Raw genomic sequence first — 7,523 nt, 5'->3', positions numbered from 1 at the left:
GGAGAAACGTTTCATCACTCATCTAATCGACTTCTTCTTCTTCTTGTGTGACTGTAATGTTTGATATTTTGAGTATTTTAGCATCCTATTTCACAACTGATGGATTATTGACTTTGACATTGGGCAAGAAAGCATTTGGAAAACTGGCAGTGAGGAAGTCAGAGAGGAACTGGTGGCAGCAGGGATAAGGATGATGACAGTGATGTTGATGGGTGGTCGAGTGCCTGGACTTCAGCCACCACTTTTAATAAAAGCAACCTGACTATAGCTATTTGTCTCCTTAACGCTTGGGTCATATCATTCCTGTTTCCTGCCATGGACTGAGCTCTTTGTTGTTAGTGAGGTGTCCACTGAGGATTCATTGCAAGTCATCCATGAATGACTTCTTGTTTACTACATGTTTTGAATTGCATATAAAACAGCTATTTTAGATGCAGACTGTTGTTTTATTTTCATCACCAGTATTTTATTTATAGGATATGCTGAAATGTTTATATAATCATACATATTCCACATCCTTTGCATAAATACATCACTAGTACATTAGCTATTGTTTTTTCTTCCAAACAAATGTTAGTTTGGATATATTACTATAACATATAACCTTACTATAATGATCATAGCGTATATATGCATATGTCTGTATGTACCCTGTCTCCTCCTTAATGGTTGGGCCGATCTAAACAAAACTCATCAAACATGCAGTGATTATTAACATTTATACTTTTTTGAAAAAATATTTATTATCTAATATATAATCCTAATTATTTTGATTTGCATATATATTATGTCCATTTCATCATCCCCCTGCAAATGTGGTGTTACTTTCTCCTTTTGCATTTTTTTCATGTGTCACATTCAACTTACACCGGCTTGTACGACTTTATTTGTATCATGACTGGTACTATATATATATATAATGTTCATTAACTAATCTAAATGTGCTCAAGTATTGAAATGAATGGAAATTCAATTTTTACATTAACTGGCAACTGATACAGAGTAAAAGTGACAGATTTCAATCTAAAATGTACACAAAATAAAAGAAGAATAAAGCCATAGAATGTGTAAGTGATGCTGAATCTACAGTACTTAAGATTAAGATTACATTAAGTAAATGAATGTAAATCTTAGCTTTTTGTAGTTTTTGGTATAGGAAAGGGATTCACAATAGATTTTTCAAGCATTTTTCAAGCAGTGTTATAGATGTGCTTATAAAGCTCTGTGGCGCTACGGAAAACAACAAAGGCAGATTATAATTATGGGGTTCGTGACTCATTTCACATCACACATAGTCTTCTGAAACAACGTTATTGTTAAAAATATTGATTTTAGAGACTTTAATGTTGGCTGGTGGGACTAATAATAGGTTAGATTCTAAGAGGAGCTGTGTGCTGAGCATAATTTAACAAATGTGATTTATTTTCATGCAGGTTTGCTACCTGTCACTTACATTACTTTGCACTGTTATCCATTAAAATGAGCCTGTCACTATCCCTAGCTTGGAGTTGCCTCCATTTACATCTCATTATAGAAAGATTGCTGCTCTACCTTCACGTTCTCTGCTTCGGGACCCCATCTGGTGTGTTCACAATAACATGCATCATTTCCTTCTGTGCCCGAAGGGTTTATAGCATTCCGACATGAACAAGGGACCACTTCAGTTGATCCTGTGTAAAGAGGTGGGGGTGATAATAGCCGACCGCAGCTCAAGAAATCAAATCGCATGAGATGGAATTTATTTTCCAATCACTGTGAAAAGGAGGGAACACCTGCTGTAGGCCCCACCTTGATATTTGCAGAAGCATGCTGTAGTGTTGATGGTTTGTCACTAATGGCATTTTTTTTCAGGCAATGGGACATTTCTTATGACTAACAAGAAGCCACACAGCTCCATGGGAAAACCTCTGATAGGAGGCTATGGTATGAAAGAATTTCTTTAAGGGAAATCCTTCATATAATTTAGAGAAGACTCTTGAAGAAGCCATTCAGTATCTGTGTGTCAACACTTGAGCTGCTAAAAATGCCACACATCTACTGCATGATGAGTGGTTCATTCAGTTTAATACTTCTGGATACCTTTTTACAAATATTGGAACAGCTGCTAAATACTGTACTTCCTTATGTTTGTCCAGCTGTGTTTAAGATAAATGTACATTACCAAGCACAAATCAAACTATGCGCCAGAATGATATGTACTATTTATTCATGTGTTTAGACTTACAGACTGTCAAACTTGCCATATTCAAAATAATTAATATACAGATGTGATCTAACTGGTGTGGTTCGAGATTGAGAAACAAAATTAGAGCTTTTTTCTCAGTTTAACTGGAAGAATTAGCACAGGATCAAGAGGGATGAACAGACAAAGGAGGGATAGTGGAGGAATGTGGTCCTTTGTTCTAAGGCTGATTAATGAATTTCCCTTCTCGACCACAGCTGGAGCTCTTGGCATAATGATACAAGGAGGTATTTGGGGGCTTCTGTGCTGGTGAGTTGATGTTTGGGGAGCTGTGCAGGATTATGTTTGTGGTTATAGAGAGATAATGTTTGTCTCTATTCATTTATGTTTAAATGATGGGCGTAAAATGAGTTATTAATGTTATGTAGCCCACTAATGTGCCCCATTTTTCCCCCAGTATATGGCTGGATATTTTAAGCATGGTTGTGTCTTGTATGAAAAAAGCCCATTTGTATCCTTTGAATGATTTTCTTGTAGACATTGATACCACTGCCACATGTGCAGAGAAAATATAAATATATTATATAATCTTTATATTATAAGTATAAAACAAAACATTAGGAACAATATTGTCAAAATGCAAGTTTCACACCTCTGTTGTTTTAAAAGTATTAAGCCAAACTTCTTATTACCTTATTAGTGAAATTACAGTAGCTTCATTTTTACTGCACAAACTCATCAAACTCTCCAGCGTTATTATATAATTTCTTATTGAAACACCACAGAGCCACCATGGTAATTAGTAAGTGAGTCATTTATATAAAAAAAAAAAGGATGATAAAGGATAAATGACTGCAACAGCTAGCTACAAATAATGGATTGACTAATTGGTTCGATAGATGCAAAAATAGATGGTGTTTAACCAAGAAGATGAATGTAGCTACTGTCACTTCACCTACTGAAAATAAATTTCAAGCCTTGTGTTTGGCATTTTATTGTTTCCATCTTGGTTTATTGAATCCTGAAGTGTTTGCAATTCAACGAGAAGATAGGGAGGTTAGTTATCAGCTAAAGCTAGCAACCCTACTGCTAATCTGCTAATTACAGCTAAGTAACTGCTAATGAAATACCAGAAATTTCAGTCAAAACTGAAACACAAACTTCAAAGCAGCCCGTAAGACTTTTCTGATAATTGCATTGAAAAGAATCTCAAATTCAACCCAACACAACAACCACAGTCGAGAGGTCTAGTTCAGTCATTAACATTAGCTGAGGTAAGGCCTACAGCTAGCAGCCTAAAAAACAGCCACAGCCATCTATAGTCATGCATAACTTTAAGACAGAATAATAATATAATGAGCCTGGTTCTGCTGGAGGTTTCTTCCTGTCAAAAGAGAGTTTTTCCTTCCCACTGTAGCCAAAGTACTTGCTCATAGGGGGTCATATGATTGTTGGGTTTTTTTCTCTGTATGTATTATTGTAGGGTCTACCTTACAATATAAAGTACCTTGAGGTGACTGTTGTTGTAATTTGGTGCTATATAAATAAAATTGAATTGAATATTGACCACATCATAGCAATAAGATTTTGGCAAGTGACCAAAATCAAGCCGTAAACATCTTTAATTCTGCTGTAGCAATGGACATTTTAACATGGGAGTTAGTGGGAATGAATTCTATTTTTGAGTTGGCCTCAAGAGGCTATTTGTGGAACTGCAGTTTTGTTTGTTAGTTTTTTCATTTCTGCACTGGCTTAATTTTTTTACCCCCAAACTTTGGTACTTGAAATGACCATAATGGTCATTGGTTGCAGCAGTAAGACATATATTTGACTCTGAAGTGGAAACAGACCCGTCTCTAGGCCCATGTGACTGAGGCTCAACTTCCTTAAAGTATTCAATTCTATATTACTGCTTCTGAGTCTGTATTAATAATGTAAATTACTCAAACGAGACATGTTCAAGTGGCATCATGTAGTAAAGATATTGGAAGGTATGTTGCCCTGCCAAGGGACCTTTGGATGCATTTATACATATACATGCAGGCAAGTAGCACACATATAAACTACAGACGCTTTACTGGATTCTAACTGTGCAGTGTGCACGAATAAGTAAATGTGCATACAGTATCCTACATCAAACCTGATTCCAATGACTAAATGTGCGTTTTCCTGTGTATGGTTCTGATTGCAATGGTTTCCATGGAAACACCCAATTCATACAGAGGAAAAGCTCAGTCAATTCTCCTTGAGGTCTGGACCTCTTTCTGTTTTGGCCTTTCCTCTTCTTTCTTTTGCCCTTCTCTATCCTTCACCTTCTCAGACTTCTCTGCCCATCAGCCATGGACATAGTTTGTGGGGTTTCCACTGTAAGCTTGGCGAGGGTGAAAGCAGTGAGAGAGGGGGTTGGACAAAGAGAAACGGAGCAGGGTATATGGCCGGGAGGAGAGTAGACCCATGGGACAGGCATCCAACCTGCTGTAAACCATAATGGCCCCATAACAGGCAGATTTCTCATTTCCAAGATGCTCAGGCCATATCTCATCTACCACTATGACAATCCCACTGAGACCCCTACAAGTCAGGACAGTGCACTCAGCACTGGAGGAGGGGAAGTGAAACTCAGTGATGAGGTAATTTGAAAAGAATGACAGAGAATAGTGATGAATTTAACAAACTGTTAGATTTGATTTCCACATCTCCTTGTAGGTAAATAATTGCAAAATAGGAAGGTTATTTGATGAGTCCATGCCCATTTATGGCCTTTGTTCTTACTTCTTACCATGCTAACAGTTTCACCAGCACGAGAAACTAAATCACCATTTGGTTACTGGTGTTCTTTGCCTCTTTTTTTGATGGATTGTCACTCCTAAAATAGGTCAGGAGCTGTGTGCATAAAATAAGCCTGCGGGCTGTTAATGCCCCAAAGGTAATTCTATATTAATGAAGACTGGGCATAGCGGAAGCCACTAGGAGCCTACCAAACAAAAAGACCTAAGACCTCAACCAAAAGCAACCTTGATTCCTTTTGCACCTCTAGGTCTCTGAGCTGCAGACACCAACATCCTATTAATGTCTATAGTAAGAAGAAAAAAGCGTGAAAAAACCTGACTTTTGAAGCTTCTAGCAAAAGGTAATCAGATCTGAGATTTTAATGCTCATGCAGTGACTTAAAGGGGACCAGCTATGCTTATTCCCCAAACCATATTTTTATTCTTGACGCCACACCAGCTCTCTCATTCATATTATACAGAAACAGCTGTTTTGGACACTACCAACAAGAAAGCTTGTATTTTTGTGTTATGGTGCCTATGAAGCTTATATTATATTTGTTGCATCTGAGTAGCGAATGCCAAAGAAATGGATCTGGAAGAAAAGTATCTTGGCATTCATTTGCTGTGAATAACAACAATATCTTTTTTATTTTGGGAAATTCCAAGATATTTCTGTCTCATCCAAAAGCGATGCGAGTTCTCTGCAACTCTCTTCATTACATTGCCACTGCTGCTCCTGTCTTCAGCTGTCAGTAAGGCATTGTCCTGACCCTCTACAGAGAAGCATTGCTTCAGAACTGGTGGGCTTTAAGAAGAAGGTGTCTTTAGAGGCTTGTTGCGCTGTTTTAATGACTGTTTCTTTGTGATCTACATGAAATACTGATTGCTAAACACATTTTGGCAAGCTTGTATAGCATTTCTGTATTTTCTTTTCTCTGCGTAACAGCAAACTTTCATTCACCTCTGAGGTAAACGTGCACTAGTGTCCATCCAGCCTGGCTCTCTCCTACCAGCTCTGACCTAGATCAATAGCCAGCCATGTATCATTAACCCACATCCAGAGTGTGCTTCGCTGGAGGCATGCAGCTGTGAAACCTTACAAACAAACAAACAAACCTACACACACACACACACACACACACACACACACACACACACACACACACACACACACACACACACACACACACACACGAGAAACCTTCTTTTTCACTTCCATCCCATTTTGTTAATCTGTGGAATTCCTTGACCTCTCAAAGGACAGAACAGTAAAAGGGGAAAAGAAGGGAAACAGAGGAATGGATGGAGGGAGTTAGATAAAGGGAGAGATGGATGGATGGAGGTAGAGAGAAGGGGAGGGATGGAGAGGCAAAACAAGCTTTGAATACAAATGAGCTGACACACATAATGCATGCCCTCCCTTCCTCTCTCTCCTTCTCTCTCTCTCTCCCTTTCTCATGCTCTAGATCACTGTCCCTCTCTCACACACACACTCTTACTCCCTCGAACACATGTGCTTGCACTCTCTCCCTCTCCTCTGTGTCTCCTCATCGGATCAGCAGAGCACAGGAGGTGATTTCAGCCACTTGATTTATTAGTCATCGCTGGTTGTTGGAACAAGCTAATTAAAAGGAGCGTGAGCGTGTGTGTGTGTGTGTTTGTGTGTGTGTGTGTGTGTATTTGTGTGTAAGATTTGGAGACTGACGCTGCTGCTGCTGCTTCTTCTGCTGCTTCTTCTGCTGCTGCTGCCGTCCCCTTCATCAGCTCTCTCACGCTTTGCTGTGGAGCAGACGAGAAGAGAGGAGAGAGAAGAGGAAGAAGAGGAGAAGGAGGAGAAAGAGAGAAGGGACAGACACCTGGGTGGAAGGACATTTTCACACCACTTCCCCTCATCATCTCTTCTGACATGGCCACCGCTTAGGAATCTGGTGCCGTGGCAACCGTCAGATCCAAGGTAAGGAGGGAGGGGGAGTGGTGAATGAAGAGGCAGACGGGGAGGTTTTCCTCTCCTCGCTCCCATGCCGGGATGATTTGAACAGCATGCCTGCCCGGGATGCCGTAACGGAGCAGCCACTGTTGGATTTTCTGCACCCTAACCGGTCAAAGATCCGCTGTTACGTGTTTCTTCCAAGAGTCCTGTGAATGTGGGGGGAGTGTCTCTCTGTGGTATTCCCCAAACAGAAGCCCTAATTATCGAGCACTGGGTAAATCCTATTATGGTTTTACTCTCACCCTTTTACTTTGTTCTTTTAATAGTAGGAAGGGATTGCCCCTTAGTCAAAGGAGTGGGATGTTTGCTGTTTGTTTGTGACTCAACTCAAGTGTCAGGATAGGTGCATTGTTCACACATAGCCTCTATGTGTGGAGGAAGCGTGCTCAGTAGGACTGTGCATGCAATCTGACTTGCAAGTGATTGGTTTGACAATTGCAGGACAAAAATAAATAAATCTTAACACACTGAACACACAAAAACGAGCTGAGGTATTCGACAGTTTGCTCTGATCACATGTTTTGGCACCTGACTCCATGCAAATGGTCCAAAACGGTGTCCAAAATACCGAGTAATACTC

General features: G+C 39.7%; 1 protein-coding gene across 4 annotated transcripts in view; it reads left to right on the top strand.

Moving 5' to 3' along the window:
• Nucleotides 1-6,401: 6,401 nt before the first annotated feature.
• The window catches only part of plppr2a (phospholipid phosphatase related 2a), a 68,243-nt gene continuing 67,121 nt past the window's right edge, over nt 6,402-7,523 (top strand). For 3 of the 4 annotated variants that reach the window (XM_005468524.4, XM_005468527.4, XM_005468526.4), the window contains exon 1: nt 6,441-6,907. The gene's annotated coding sequence lies outside the window, so the exon portion shown is untranslated. Of the gene's footprint in view, nt 6,908-7,523 lie in introns of all 4 variants that reach the window. The other variant, XM_005468525.4, reaches the window with a different exon arrangement.

Source organism: Oreochromis niloticus, linkage group LG4 (assembly GCF_001858045.2).
Source record: "Oreochromis niloticus isolate F11D_XX linkage group LG4, O_niloticus_UMD_NMBU, whole genome shotgun sequence".
In the NCBI taxonomy this organism is placed as follows: domain Eukaryota; kingdom Metazoa; phylum Chordata; class Actinopteri; order Cichliformes; family Cichlidae; genus Oreochromis; species Oreochromis niloticus.
The sequence above is the reverse complement of the archived record's forward strand: the minus strand, read 5'-3'. Positions and strand labels throughout refer to the sequence as shown.